At 38.3% G+C, this 15,667-nt stretch overlaps 1 protein-coding gene and 1 non-coding gene across 50 annotated transcripts in view; both read right to left on the bottom strand.

Moving 5' to 3' along the window:
- The window catches only part of STAU2 (staufen double-stranded RNA binding protein 2), a 319,371-nt gene that overhangs the window by 67,347 nt on the left and 236,357 nt on the right, over positions 1 to 15,667 (bottom strand).
- Positions 6,400 to 6,502, bottom strand: LOC146403838 (U6 spliceosomal RNA). Its single transcript, XR_014845068.1, has one exon. It is a non-coding gene; the product is annotated as a U6 spliceosomal RNA (small nuclear RNA).

Genomic DNA, 15,667 nt, shown 5'->3' with positions numbered 1-15,667 from the left:
CTTGCAGGCCAAGTATAAAAGGAAAGTGGGGCCAGCTGCTACAAAGAGCAGTTGTACATGTAAGACCGGGTGAAGTTATTCTAAGTGCAGTGTGCGCCATGGGCTATTGCATTTCTTTGAGGCAGCTGAATAGTCAGGTTTACTCAATTATTTTCTGCTGACAGGACTCCTTAAAAAATTTCCTCCCTTAAAGACCTTGCATTCCAACATAAACACAGAAACTTCTATCAGTAGTAACAGCTAGCAATGTTTTTATCTTTCAAAGAATTGGTTTATTCATATCAATTATTAAATTATTGCCATAAAGCTATTCATATTTATTTATTTATTTATTAGGGCCACACCTGAAGCATATGGAGGTTCCCAGGGTAGGAGTATAATTGGAGCTACAACTGCCGGCCTACACCACAGCCACAGCAACAGGTGATCCAAGCCATGTCTTCGACCTACACCACAGCCCAGGGCAACACCGGATCCCTAACACACTGAGTGAGGCCAGGGGTTGAACCCTGAATCTCATGGTTCCTAGTTGGATTCGTTTCCACTGCGCCATGACGGGAACTCCATAATATTTCTTTACTATCCTTTTAATGTTTGTACAATCTGCAGTGATATTACCTTTCGGCCCTGATAGTGGAAACTTGTGTCTCTTCTCTTTTTTGTCATGACCTCTAGTTTGGCCAGAGGGTCATCAATTTTATTCATTTTCAAGAACCAGATTTTGGTTTCAATGATTTTCTTTACTCTTTTTGTTTACTATTTCACTGAATTCTCCTCTGAACTTCTTTATGTCCTTTATTCCACTTATTTGGGATTTATTTGCTTACATTCTTTTTGAGGAGAAAGCTGAGGCCATTGATCTGAGACCCTTCTTTTCTAATATAGTCATTTAGTGCTATAAATTTCCCTGCAATTACTGCTTTAGCTATGCTGATAAAACACCCATTATTTGGAAATATGCTTTTTAATTTCTGAGTATTGGAGATTTTCCATATATTGTTCTATTATTAATTTTAATCTAATTCTACTGTGGTAGAGAACATAGTTTGTATAACTCAAATCTCTTTAAATTTACTGAGATTTGCATTAGGGCCTAGAATATGGTCTGTAGAGGTGAATGCTCCAGGTGTACTTGAAAATAATGTGTTCAGGAGAGGGGTGTTCTACAAATATCAGCTGGGTCAAGTTGGTTGACAGTGTTCAAGTTTTCTATATCCTTACTGATTTTCTGTCCTTTCGTTCTTTCAGTTATTGAGCAAAAAGTGTTGAAATCTCTGACTGTGTTTGTCCATTTCTCCTTCCAGTTCTTTATTTATTTTATTATTATTATTATTTTTTTTTGTCTTTTTTGTTTTTGTAGGGCTGCACCCACGGCATATGGAGGTTCCCAGACTAAGGGTCTAATCAGAGCTGTAGCTGCCAGCCTATGCCAGAGCTGCAACAATGCCAGATCCAAGTCTCATCTGTGACCTACACTATGGTTCATGGCAATGCCGGATCCTTAACCCACCGAGTGAGGCCAGTGATTGAAGCCACAATCTCATAGTTCCTAGTTTGATTTGTTTCCCCTGTGCCACAACGGGAACTCCTCTCCTTGCAGCTCTATCAGTTTTCGCTTCATATATTTTGAAGCTATGCTAATATGTGCATAAACATTTAGGATTGTATCTTCTTGATGAGCTGGTCTCTTTATTATCATGAAATGATCATCTTTATCTTTGGTAATAGTCTTTGCTCTAAAATCCATTCTGTCTCATATTAATATAGCCCTTTCAGCTTTCTTTTTATCTTCTTTGAAAATCTTTGAGTGCAAAGAACAGATGGCCATGTATACAGAACGATCATCTCTACTAAATAACTGACAAAAGTCGTAACATCAATACATTGAGAAGGTCTATGTGGTTGAAAAGATAACATCTAGAGAAGGGCAGTGTGATTCTCCAGATGCTGGTAGTATCAGCATCACCTGAGAATTTGATAGACATGCAAATTCTCAGACTTCACTGCAGACCTAGTGAATCAGGATTTCTGGAATGGGAACCAGAAATCTGTGTTCTAACAAGTGCACCTGGGAGTTTCAAGGCATGCCAGAATTTAAGAGTCATTTCTAGAGTCTCTTCTAACTTCTAATTCTTAGGAATAAATATTTGAAAATAAACTTAAAAAATATTTCCTGAGGGGTGAACAAAAAAAAAAAAAAACCTTTCTCTAGCTAGAAGGGTCTTTCTCCAACCCTACTCTTCTATAATGCTGCCCCACCCAAAGGCCCATTTGTGAATAGGTTAGTCATAGAATCATACATCTGATTAAAGTGTAATGACAGAATAAATAACTACATACAGAACTAAAATGTGTGTTAAATAGATCACATTTCAGAAATATGGGTAAGTACTCATTGCTTTGAGTTTTTAAGTTGTGATTTTTAAAGGTAGGAAATGCTGCTTGTGGGAACATGATAATGAATTTTCACTGCATGTGACAACTGACTCTTGAGGATGACTCAAATATTCCCTCCCCTTGAAACAACTCAAGGGGGCAGAATTTTTATTTTCTTTTAGGTCTAGGACAGTGAGGTGGGCCATCTTCTAAGTGAAGTTTCTCTACCATGCAGTGAGCCTGTGTATATAGTCTCTCTAGTGGTATCCCACACAGGTGGAATTCTTCTTCCTTTTCTTTAAATGGGCTTTTATGCCTAAAGAACTACTTTCTGCTGCTGCTGCTGCTCATCTATACCATTAAAAAAAAAAATTTTTTTTAGGTTAGCCCCTGCGGCATATGGAAGTTCTGGGGCTAGGGGTCGAATTGGAGCTGCATTTGCCAGCCGGTGCTACAGCCACTGCAACACTGGAGCTGCCATCTGCAACCTACACTAGATCCTTAACCCACAGATTCTTAAGGCCAGGGATCAAACCCCCATCCTCATGGATACTAGTAAGGTTCTTAACCCACTGAGCCACAATGGGAACTCCATCTATACCGTTTTTAAAGCTCCTCTCAGGTGTGGGGCTGCACGTGGTTCTTTATAGATATGACCTCATCTAATGCCCTCTATAACCCTGCCAGGCAGGTACCACACTCCTCATTAGAGACCTGTGGTCTCACTGCCAAGGAGTCTGTAGAAGAGGTGGTAGGTTACTCCCTGAATCCAAATTCTAGAGAATTCCCACTGGGGCCACCATAGCTACTCGTTATAACTTCAAAACATAAAGAACAAAGAAAAGAAAAGGACTCATGATCTAAAAAACAAAGAGTTTTTTTTTGTTCAGAAATTTAATAGATACTTGAATGCTAGTTTATTTTGGCATACATGCCATACTTCTAGGTATGAAAGGAACCTAAAAGAAGGAGAAGAAAGTCCCTGCCATGGCACTTTGTAAACTGACCACATGCAAACACATACCCTCACACAAACACCCTAAGCCAAAAAAGTTCTTTTAAGAAACAATATCAGAAGTCATTTCAGTTTACTGCCTTCCATTTAATATGGTCTGGACTATATATTTTTATTAAATGTACTAAGTTTCATTTTTTTATTTTTTATTTTTTGGCTGCACCCACAGCATGTGGAAGTTCCTGGGCCAGAGCTGTAACCAGAGCTACAGCAGCAACAATGCTGGACCTTTAATCCACCTAGACAACAGGGAACTCTTAAATTTTATTTTTATTTTATTTTTTAATTAAATTTATTTATTTATTTGCTCTTTGGGCCACACCTGAGGCATGTGGAGGTTCCCAGGCTAGGGGTCATATCGGAACTGGAGCTGCTGGCCACAGTCACAGCAACACAGGATCTGAACCGCATCTGTGACCTACACTACAGCTCACAGCAATGCCAGATCTTTAACCCACTGAGCTAGGCCAGGGATCAAACCCTCATCCTCAAGGATATCAGTCAGGTTTGTTATCCCTGAGCCACAGCAGGAACTCCCTAAGTTTTATTTTTAACAGAAATCTTTTATTTGGGTTACAAGCCACATATACTACTTAAAAATTTTTCTCAGTCAGAAAGATCAAGACGCTAGAGGTCAAATCAGAGCTGCAGCTGCTGGCCTACACCACAGCTCATGGCAACGCCAGATCTTTAACCCACTGAGCGAGGCCAAGAATCGAACCCGAATCCTCATGGATACTAGTCAGCTTTGTTACCGCTGAGCCACGATGGGAACTCCATATTGCACTATTTTTATGTATAGTTGGTTTACTGATCTGGACCACCTACTAAATGAAAGTTAAGAACTTCATTTTGAGAAGCACATGAAGAATTAGGTTCAGATTAAAGTATGGATGCTATTTACCCAGTTCAGATGACTTAATTGGTGGTTTTCTCCACAAAGAATGGTAAACAGAGCTCCCATACCTCTTCTGATTTCCTTGTATCAGAACCGAAAATAATATTTAATATTTGCTTTGTACCTAACATGAAAAAAAAATTTTTTTAAGTCCTATGCAAAGAGTAGTCAATGGTCAGCAAAAGAATTTGAAAGCCTAAAACAAGACACAACACTGGAGGATAAAGTGGTTGGTTTTTCCTCTTTGGTCCCTATTTCCAGTAGCATAAAAAAGGAGTTACAGAAAAAGGTGTTTTCAACATGCTGATGTAAGATTTTTAAAAATCACTTGGCTTGAAGGAATTTTAACAACATAACAATAAGGAGAGAGGAAACTGCAACATAAAACCAAAAAGCATGTCCATAAGAACTTGAAGAAATCAGGAGGGGAAAAAAAAACCAAAAAACCCTTTCCAAATTGTCTAGACAGTCATGAACAATCATTGACTTGGTTTGTTATCATTTCAAATGAACTCCTCTTAAAATACATGATTTATATGTGACCATTTACACAGCTCTTATCTATGATTTCAAAGGTGATCAGTTTAAAGTTTAATGAATTTTCCTGATGCTGAATTTTTAAACCTTTGAAATCTTATAGTTCAGTAACATACTATTAACTGAACATTTAAGCAAAGCTGCATCATCTAGAGAAACTCCAATCTCTTCTGATGATTAAATTTCAGTAATTGAACATAAAAACATTCAGAAAAAGAAGGGCTGTATAAATGAACTGTCAGCATATATTACAACATTACAGGGCTGCTTAGGTAAGAAAATGCTCCTTGAAGACGTTGGCACAATGAGCAGCCAATTGGAAAAATAGAGGAAGTGAGCTATCACTGAAATAACGAGGAGGAATTCCATTAAGGCTCCAAGCCAGGTATGTGAAGGAGGTGTGATTGATATGTAGGACTTGGAGATTAACTGTGTAGGACATTCTGAGGCCGGGCATACATGCATCGAACACAGCGCTATATTTGGTATCAGAGTTTGATTGAAGTGGTGTTTACAGTCCTTGTTCTTGCTAAGTCTTTTCTGCTAAATACTAGGGATTCTATTTCAGCCATGGCGTCAGCAAGGGAGCATTTTCACGAGGCAAAGAAAAATTCAGTCATGCCCAGCGTTAGTTTCATATTAAAATGTGATTAGTGTTCACTTTTAGTATCAACGCAATTGAAAAGGCTACATTCCGCACAAAGACAGGGATGACAGTGACCATGAGCTCATCAAGTCCCTGTGTTCCTATCAGCAGGTCCCTTTGGATAGGCTAATAAAGGGTCCGGTTTTAGAAGATAGCATAATGACATGACATAAAAACAATTTAAAAAATTTGATATTTATGGGTATGGGAGTATGGAAGAAGTCATTGTTTTGAAGCTGCCTCTAGAATTGCTACAGAGCATTGGAATTTAGCTCAAGTTAATATCCTTGAAATGTTAAAAGACAAATGTTAGTTCTGAATATATATTTCTGGGGCAAGTGATCATATAATGGAATAGAGGCCAGCTGGATGGATGTGACTATTCTTTAAAACATTCTTTCTGGAACAGAAGTGAAGCACTGGGAATCTAACACAGCAGAACCTTGTTAATGGATGGCTTTTTATTACGTGAATTCTGATATAGGGAGGGTTAAATAATGTTTTACCAAGCCGACCTATTACAATAAAAGGGTGTATAATATCTCAGTTCGTAGGGTGGATGCTAGTCCCACTTACCAACATCTAAGTTATAGAAAAAAGGTCCTGCTTTTCTTTTGCTTAAATTGGAGTATAGTTGACTTACAATGTTGTGTTAATTTCAGTCGTACAGCAAAGTGATTCAGTTACATATATAACTCAATCTTTTTCAGAGTCTTTTTCCCTTATAGGTTATCACAGAGTATTGAGTAGATTTCCCTGTTGGAAAACAGTAGGTCCTTGTCATTTATTGATTCTGTATATAGTAGTGTGTTTATGCCAATCGCAACCTCCCAATTTGTCCCCCTGTGCCAGCGTTTCCCCTGTGGGGACCATGAGTTTGATTTTGAAATCTTTGAATCTGTTTCTGTTGTGCGAATAAGTTCTTTTAAACATATGGAACACCTGACAAATTTGCCTGTTATCCTTGAGCAGGGGCCATGCTCATCTTCTCTGCATCATTTCAATTCTAGTGTGTGTGCTGCCGAAGCTTGTCTTTTCTAGGGCCGCGCCCACGGCGTATGGAAGTTCCCAGGCTAGGGTTGAATTGGAGCTACAGCTGCGAGCCTACACCACAGCTACAGCAACACAGGATCCAAGCCGCGTCTGCGACCTACGCCACAGCTCCTGGCAATGCCGGATCCTTAACCCACTGAGCAAGGCCAGGGATCCAACCCACAACCTCATAGTTCCTAGTCGGATTCGTTAACCACTGCGCCACGACGGGAACTCAAACACCCTGCTTTCTTGTTTATGCCTCTTGCTATACACAGAAGAGCAAGCAACCTGTGATTCTAGTTCTGCTCACCACGTGACCCCAGGAAGCCAGTCAACTCTCTATGGCAATTAAAAATTCAAAAACCAGGCACACTGGAGGTTAGTTTAAATTCCCTACAAAGTTTTCTCCAATAAAATGAGGATTGACAACTGGCCCTGACAGAAGTATAACCTTAAGGTATTTACTTTTTCCATACCTTATTAACTATTTAGCAACTTTACATCATAATGGTACCTCGTTCTTTTCCCAGACCAAATTCAGATGGAAACATCCTAATCCCACAGGCAAAAAGAAGCAGCATGGCAGCCAGCATCGCCAGAACAGTCCCTGATGTTCGAATTCACAATACCGTCCTCAACACCAGCAACTGGTATTACAGGCGATTTTTAAGATGTTGCTTTGTGAATATATATATTCACCATATAAGCAACATATAAGAATGTGTATATATGTATATAATATATATATATCTGACTCATATAAGAATACATATAAGAATGTGTATATAAATATACACACATATAAGAATGTATGTGTATATGTATATATATATTTTATTATTATTTTTTTTTTAGGGCTGCACCTGCGGCATATGGAAGTTCCCAGGCTGGGGGGTCAAATCAGAGCTGCAGCTGCCAATCTACACCACAGCCACAGCAGCTCAGGATCCGAGCCGTGTCTGTGACCTATACCACAGGATCACAGCAACGCTGGATCCTTAACCTACTGAACGAGGCCAGGGATTTAACCCTCATCCTCATGGTTACTGGTCGGGTTCCTTACCCCTGAGCCAAAAGGGAACTCCCCGAATGTATGTCTTATATGTATGTATATACATATACATATATATACATACATATAAGAATGTGTGTGTATATCTATCTGAATCACTTTGCTGAATAAGAGAAATGAACACAACATTGTAAATCAACTATATTTCGATAAAAATAAATAAGTAAATTAAATTTAAAATGTTGCTTTGTTTTGCTTATCTTTTTACAGAACTACATCCATACGTTTTTAAAATAGTCATTGGTTCTAAAATATCAATTAGTTTAATATAATACATAGCCAGTGGCAATGATCTCTGCATTATTCGGTGTACTTAGGAGCTGATCCTCCACCCTGAGGAATTTACAAGCCAAAGACCACGTGGCTTCAGGAGAGAAGTATAAAGTGCCTGGAGGCGAAGGAATTGGGGGTGGGGACAGTCTGAACCAGCCTAGAGAATTAAGAAACATGCTTCTGGGTAACCGTGACCTCTGCAATGGGATGGGAAGAGCCGATGTAACTAGGAAAGGAAAACATAGGGAGAAGGCTGTCCAGAATGAGGAGAAAGCTGGAACAAAATAAGCAGTCAGGAAAGCCGAAGTAAATTAGGTGGTTTGGCCAAAGTCAAAGAGTGTGCATGGGACAGAGGGAGAAGAGGCTGACAGGAAAGTTTGGGGTATACCGTTTAGGTTCTTGGATTCTTCTGATGAGGAGTCCAGAAAGGGAGAAAAAAAAAAAAAAAAAAAAAAAAAATTGGAGGCCAGGGCTGTCTCTACAGACAACTAACCTGAAACTGGTCAACTAAGTACATGACACACTGTCATTCCCCTTATTGGCTGTGTGAGCTCAGTGAGAACAGGAATCTTCTGTTCTGGCTACTTAACCTCCAGGGACTGCCCTTATCAAACACGTACATTTTTGTTGAATAAATAAATGAACAAATAACTACATCAATGAACTGAAGGTAAATGCGAAGTTTTAATTTTTACTGTTAGTATATCTCTTATGTGCAAATATGTTCCTCTGTGACTTATTTCAAGTAAATGAGCACATGGATAATTCAACGGAATTTTCTTTCCTCCACATTATGTCCTTTCTAGTTTACTCAAAATATCATATAAATAGAGAAAAACATAATAAATTTTATGTGCAAGGAGTTGATAACATAAACTTGTACTAGAGACTGCTTTTGCATATTATTATTATTATTATTATTATTATTTACTTATTTATTGATTTGTCTTTTTGCCATTTCTAGGGCCGCTTCCCACAGCACATGGAAGTTCCCAGGCTAGGGGTCTAATCAGAGCTGTAGCCGCCAGCCTACACCAGAGCCCCAGCAACACCAGATCCAAGCCGCGTCTGCGACCTACACCACAGCTCACGGCAACACCAGATCCTTAACCACTGAGCAAGGCCAGGAATCAAACCCACAACCTCGTGGTTCCCAGTCGGATTCATTAACCACTGCGTCACGATGGGAACTTCTGGTTTTGCATATTATTAACTATCTATTTGTATAAAAAGCAAAACAATTATCTTACTGAACATGACATCTAATATCAGAATTCTTATCAGTTTTTCCCGAAAATATCTATTCCTATCTTCTTTTAAAAGGGCTGTTTTAAACTAGAAATACAAGAAAATCTCTTATAATGGTCACAGAAGACCACACGTAATATTTCAGAATTTTCCTTTCTCATTGGCCATTGAAATTGGTGGGGACGACGAATGTAATAAGTTCTTTCCCTCCCACTTGTGGCATCATTCAAGCTAGGAAATATTTTAATGGATCCATAGCTTAAGAACTATGTGTTTGTTTTTTTAAATGGCTGCACCCAAGGTGTATGGAAGTTCCTGGGCCAGGGACTGAATCCGAGTTGCAGCTGTGGCAATGGCAGGTCCTTTAATCCACTGTGCCAGGCTGGGGATGGAACCCACACCTCCGCAGTGACCCGAGCCGCTGCAGTCAGGTCCTTAACCCTCTGCACAGTGGGAACTCCACTTAAGAACTCTCTTGTCCATCAAGCTGCCAATGTTACCTGTTGAGCACTTAGGGAAATGATGCAAAGAGCTTCCTTTTGAAAGCTCTTTACTTCTGGGAAGGACCTGGGGACTCCGGTGCTGTTCTTAACCCCGGTGGTTGGTGAGTGTGGTGGTTGTGCGTGGTGACTGACACAGAAGAGGGGGAATCTGGGAGTTCCTCCCCAAACTGAAAGCCTCTAATCATCATCGGAAATTAAGGGGTGAAGAGATGACCTGTGAATTTTTTGTAATAATAGAGGAGGCTCCTAAACATAGCAGTGGTTATAGATGAAGAATGTACTTTTCTCTCCTTTCACATAAACACCCAGGAGTGCCCTTCTATTTGATAAAGAAGGTGATAGGAGATCTGATTTGTTTGTTTGTTTAATGTCCAACTCTTGCCTGTTCCTGCTGCACTCTGTGACTTTGAAAAAGAACATTTTTCTCACTCATTGCCCACATAAGGCATCTTAGCACATCTTAAGAGCTTTAAATACATCTGCACAAGGCAATGTTGTGTCAGTATTCTCGATGTTAAATAGTGGTTTAAATTATCCCAGGGCAAATTAGTTTGATTAGATTAACAACTGATAAGGCAAGAGAGAAACAACATTTGGGAATCAAGAAAGGAGAGGTTAAACTTCACCTAAAAAACAGAATATAAATTTCATTGGGTACACATCTATGCATAGCATAAAAATGAATTCATGTTTTATAATGAATCATAACATATTAACTTACTTCCGTGAAGTATCTGGGAGAATCAGTGATTCTGAAATATAAATTTTCTTATCAAATTTGGGAAAAAAAAATTCGTTTCCTATAAACAAAAAACATTTTGTGTGATTCAAATCTCTAGGCAAAACAGTTTCAATTTTGTGGCACAAAGTTTGTACTCAGTAAATATTAGGGAATGCATGCATGAATGAATGTTTTACCATAAACACTTTTGTCCTTTAAAAGCACAACGGGGTAGTATAAATGTGCTCATATACAGAGTACAACCTTTTAAATGACCTTGATTTATAAACATAATTTAAAATTCCAAGTGAAATGATGGGACTAGAATCAGAAAACAACATAGACTTTTTTTGTATTTGTAAGGTGTTTTTGGTATCACATTTGCATCCAGTGGTGAATGTTCAAAGGTAAAAAAATACATGCAAGTTTCCTATTTAGAAGACCAAATTCATCATAAAATAGCTTTTGATTACAAAGCACCCAGCATTTATGTCTCTGCTAGTCCAAGGAAATAAAGCTGTAATAAAGGAAATAAAGTGGTAATAAATTGCTCCAAAGCAAAGATAAAATGACCACCCAATTAAACCATAACTCTGAAAATCATCTTGAGGTTAAATTGGGAAGAAATATGAGGAAAAGGGCAATTAAAGATCAGTCTTTTAAATCTGAGGTCTCCTCACTGACAATGAAAGATTCGGTCACTTAAACTGTTTTTCGCTTTTTCATTTATGGGTTGCTTTTTACCAATATTTCATCCCTCAACAGAGGAAATAAGGAATCCTCTTAAAAAAGAAAAAGCTATACCAGGCTATCAAAATCTTTGCTAAGAAAAATAAACAAATCAAGATTGATCTCCTGGGTTTCTCAGAAGTTCACCAATTCCAAATGTTCACATTAAGTTTCAAAAGGGAAAAAAATAATAAAGCTTCTCTATAATACAATGCTTAATAACTCATGGGGTGGGGGGGTGCAGGGGTTAATCACGGTGGCATTTTGTCAAATGTATTTAAGTATAATTAAAATAAGGACACATTTATTTTCTTTTCTAAAATCTAAGTTTCTGTTCCCCCCAGAACTGAGAAATATGGGCTAATTTTGTCTATTAATCCTTAAGGGACTTTCTCAAATAGTTTTTCAGAAACGATTGAATGTGCTCTCAGCAATACTTTGGCAGGCTGGATCGTTTTTTGTTTTTTTTTTTTCATATTTACAAAACTAACAGCCATGTAACTATTAAATGTGTCTACAAAGCAAATGCAAGAGAGACATTTTCCACATTTAAGCACACTGCGAAGTTATTTCTTTTTCAAGAGGTCTTCAACAGTAGTGAATGACAGAGCAAGTGAAAAAGAGAAAATATTAATCACATTACTGAAAATACACTGGTTATTTCCCCCTGTGTTAAAATTCTCTTCCTGCTCCATTTAAAGTCCACCAAAAAGACATCGTTTGCTATAAATGTCACACAAATGGAATGGATAAATAGTTCAGTACAACCGAAGGTGGCCTTCATCTAATGTACCGTTGTCTGTCAGCTAATCTCTCCTGGTTTAACAATCTGAGTTTAACTACTTCATGATGAATGAGACAGGGTGCAAATGACCTGAGTGTTTCAGCCCATAAAACAGGCTTAGGGAAATAAAACTTGCAAATTTGATCACCAGCCTTAGATTGGCCATCATTGGCAATATAGTTAGAGTTTCCACAGAGACCAACAGTTTGCAAGACATTGTCTAAGGGTAAGATTAGGTCATGAAATGCCCATAATTTACATTTAAAGTACCATGTACCCTAAAGCAGCCTACTATCTGCAAGGTTTGCCGCTGCGTAACTGAAATTCAGATAGCTCGGAATTGAAAGGTGGTGAGTTAATTGTCAGAGGACCTGAGGCTGAGAGTTTTATAGACTCGTCTTACGGAAAGTTTCTCGGGAGCATTAACATGGAGTCGCATTAAGCAAAAAGGGCTCCAGTTGTTAACAGCAGTAGGTCTATTGTTCACGAAGAAATACATTTCAGGAGTTTCATTATGAGAGCGAGAGGGAGAAAAGCCTTTTTGGCTTTCTGCATATAAAATCTTCTCAAAAAGACATCTGCAGTTTAAAAAAAAAAAAAATTCCACCTACTTTTACTACTACAACCCTTGTTAATGTTCCACAGTTCTCTGCTCTGACTTAAAAGTCATTTCCTTAAGAAAACAGATGACAGACAACTTGAGTGACTGATGATATTGTGCCATCACTTTGTTTTTCTCAGAGGCCTTGGTTTAAGAGGATGGATGTTAGTGTAAATGACAGAAAGGGGAGCTTCGCATAAGATTTCACTTCTGTTCAAAGACAAGCTAATGTAACCTCACTGCGGTGCAATCAACTTGACAAATGGACACGGTGCAACCCTCTGCCTCCCACTGAAACCTGAGAGCCTGATTTACACAATGTTCTCCCTGTAGACGGAAAAAGACTTCATGCTGCTAGGCTGTATAATGGGTTGATCTGATAATTCTTTGCATGTCATGAAACTTGATCACATGGAGGTGAAATGCATCTCAAAGAATGAGGCAAGTTAATGAACTTATAAAACTACACTTAAGTCTTTTAAAACCTGAATAAACAGAAAAGGGGACTTAGCTCAAACCCTGGCGAGAACCTATAGCAGTTCTCATGCTCAACTCTGCAATCAATTAAAGATAGATGGCTTTTACTTACAATGAAGAAGAGATCCCAGCTCTAAGGAGTACAGCTCTGTTTAAACAATTCAATATAATTTTACCATCAGATTTTGCCAGCCGTCAGTGCCTTACCTTAAGAATTTTACATTGCTTTAGCCTGTTAAATTAGGTCCCTGGAAGCTTAATTGTTTTCCTTTTAAAGTGGGAAATTTCTGAAAGAATTTATAAATACTACCACATTTTACTACTCTATTTTGCAATTATTCTACTATAATTTGAGTTATACATATCCTAAACCAGCTCTGGACCCAAAAAAAGAAAATCACAAAAATCAGGGCTTCATAAGAAATACAGATTTCTGCTTTAAAGTCTTAGGATGAATTCTTACTTACTCAGAGTATGAATGCTTACAGAAATTACTTTAAAAACAAATACATGGTGTAGCATATTTTGCAGGCAAGGCTGATTTCAAATCCTCTGTAGTAAAACTGTCTGTTGTTATTAATGCTTGCAAATAAATACCATGAATGTAAACTGCAATCAGAAGCAGTTTTAACACATGTAAATGTTGAATGAGGTAGAATTTTAGTCTCATGTTTACTTTGCTGTTGTCACAAATAAAAAAAGCACTTATGAAAACATTTCATGCTGAAGTGAATGGATTTCAACAGCTGCTGATTTGGTGACATGGAGAACCCCAGTGGAGACATCCTGCTGAATTAACGTTTTGGAAATGTTAAAAAGAAACTTCAAACAGACCTCGTTTAGCAGGCGGTCAAAGATTTTGCTCAGTGGGGATCATGTGAAGGCTAGCAGAGCAGTCACTCAGCCATGAATCAGGCTTGTCAATAGTTGCCTATTTTCTCAACAGGTGATTCAAAAAGGCACACAGTCTGTTTCCCCTAATATTTGTGTGTGCTTGCACAGAGAACAATTATCCTAGACTTCTGCTCTATCATTATTTAGGAAGGCACACCATGCACAGTTGGGGAAATTGTAGTTTCAGGGGTTTAAATACACTAAAAAAATTTTTTGTACGTATGTTCTTTTCTAACCCCAAATAGTTTGCTACGCTATATCTAAAAATCTACTGATTTTCAAACCAACTTTTATCCTCAGTTAGGGATCTGGAACAAAGTCAATCAAAGGATTACAGAACAGCAAGGACTCCTGGAGAGAAAGATCAAATCTCTCATTTTACAGATGAGGAAACTGAGGCCTACAAAGGTTCAGCAGAGATTTAAGTAAATCTGGCCAAGGTCACATATGTTTTTCTTGATGTGTTGGGACTAGAACACCCATCTGCTGACTCCCCAGTTCAACAGTCATTCCACTGAAGAAATACATCAGATTTAAGCTTCATTTAGCAATACTCAAGGAAAGAAACCGTGAAGCTAGGCAAGATCTCATAGTTCAGTGTTTTCCTGATTTGGCATGTTTTGATTTTTTTTCTTTAAACTGGCCACAGAGAGCATTAATGGAAAATTCCTTCCCCACATCACCAAGAAGTGGGGGTGGAGGGGTGGGGGGGTGAAAAGAGGTCCAGCACCAAGCTTTGTTTTCAACTCGCGACACTGAAGAGTTTAGTACAAACATAGAGTACAAAAATAATGAAGCATTTCATTGTTACTGACTCAGATTGGCATTGTAAACTGTGCAGTACAAGCTACTATTATGTCAGAAAATTACCAGGTATCCATTAAATGAGCCCAGACCATGTTCTATTGTTCAAGGTTTTTTTAGTTGTTTTTGAAAACCTAAGCACAGAGTTCAGTGAAAGTTCTCAGAGGTGACTCCACAGTCATAGCAACGCTCCCTAGCTCAGGCAGCCGCGCCTACAGCTCCCATCAGTGTGCAGTCATTATCAGCAAAAGCAAAATAGAGCCCGAGGCTTAGCACACCACCTCAAATTGGCAAGACGGACCCTGCTGGAACATACTTCCCACAGAATTCAGAGATAAAAATTAGGAAGAATCATCGGTAAATGACAGCCCCATAAACAGACACACATAACCATACATACAAGCCTCTCAGGGCCCCAGGTCGTTAATTCTTCTTATGAACCTTTACCTTTTAGAAGTTTAAGTTCGCATATGGTAAGAGGAAATAGGTACTCCAATACTAAAGCTGACAGGAGTGTAAAAGACAGATGGGGTGCATACATCAAAATGAAAAATGTCCTCATCCTTTGACCCAGAATTCCCACATACAGAAATTAACCCTATGGAGATAATTCAACAAGTAGGGAAAGATATATGTGCAAGGATTTTCATGGCAGTATTTTTTTGTTGTTGTATAAAGTTGGAAATTAGGTTAAAATTAAGTGAAAAATTGACAAGAAAATAAAGGTACACGCATACAACAGCAGGCCTGCAGCTGTTAAAAATGATCATTCACTTAATCTAAAGCTACAATCAAGCTATTAAAAATCACCATTCATTTACTATAAAGTACAGTAATATTAGCATACAAATTGACAGATTAATGGAACAGAATAGAGACCCCAGAAACAGACCGACACTTATTCGGTCGTTTGAATTTCAACACAACATCAAAATAATCAGCTATGTTAGGATTCCAAACTGAACACCATGTGTAAACAAACAAAAGAAGCCTCAACTCTCTCCTCTTGCCACATACAAAAATTAACCTTAGGTCCATCTGAGACCTAAATGTA

This window comes from Sus scrofa, chromosome 4 (assembly GCF_054392235.1).
Source record: "Sus scrofa isolate SSC_HxYL_T2T_F1_AM1 chromosome 4, Sscrofa_HxYL_maternal_Yorkshire_Landrace_v2.0, whole genome shotgun sequence".
Classification (NCBI taxonomy): Eukaryota; Metazoa; Chordata; class Mammalia; order Artiodactyla; family Suidae; genus Sus; species Sus scrofa.
The sequence above is the reverse complement of the archived record's forward strand: the minus strand, read 5'-3'. Positions and strand labels throughout refer to the sequence as shown.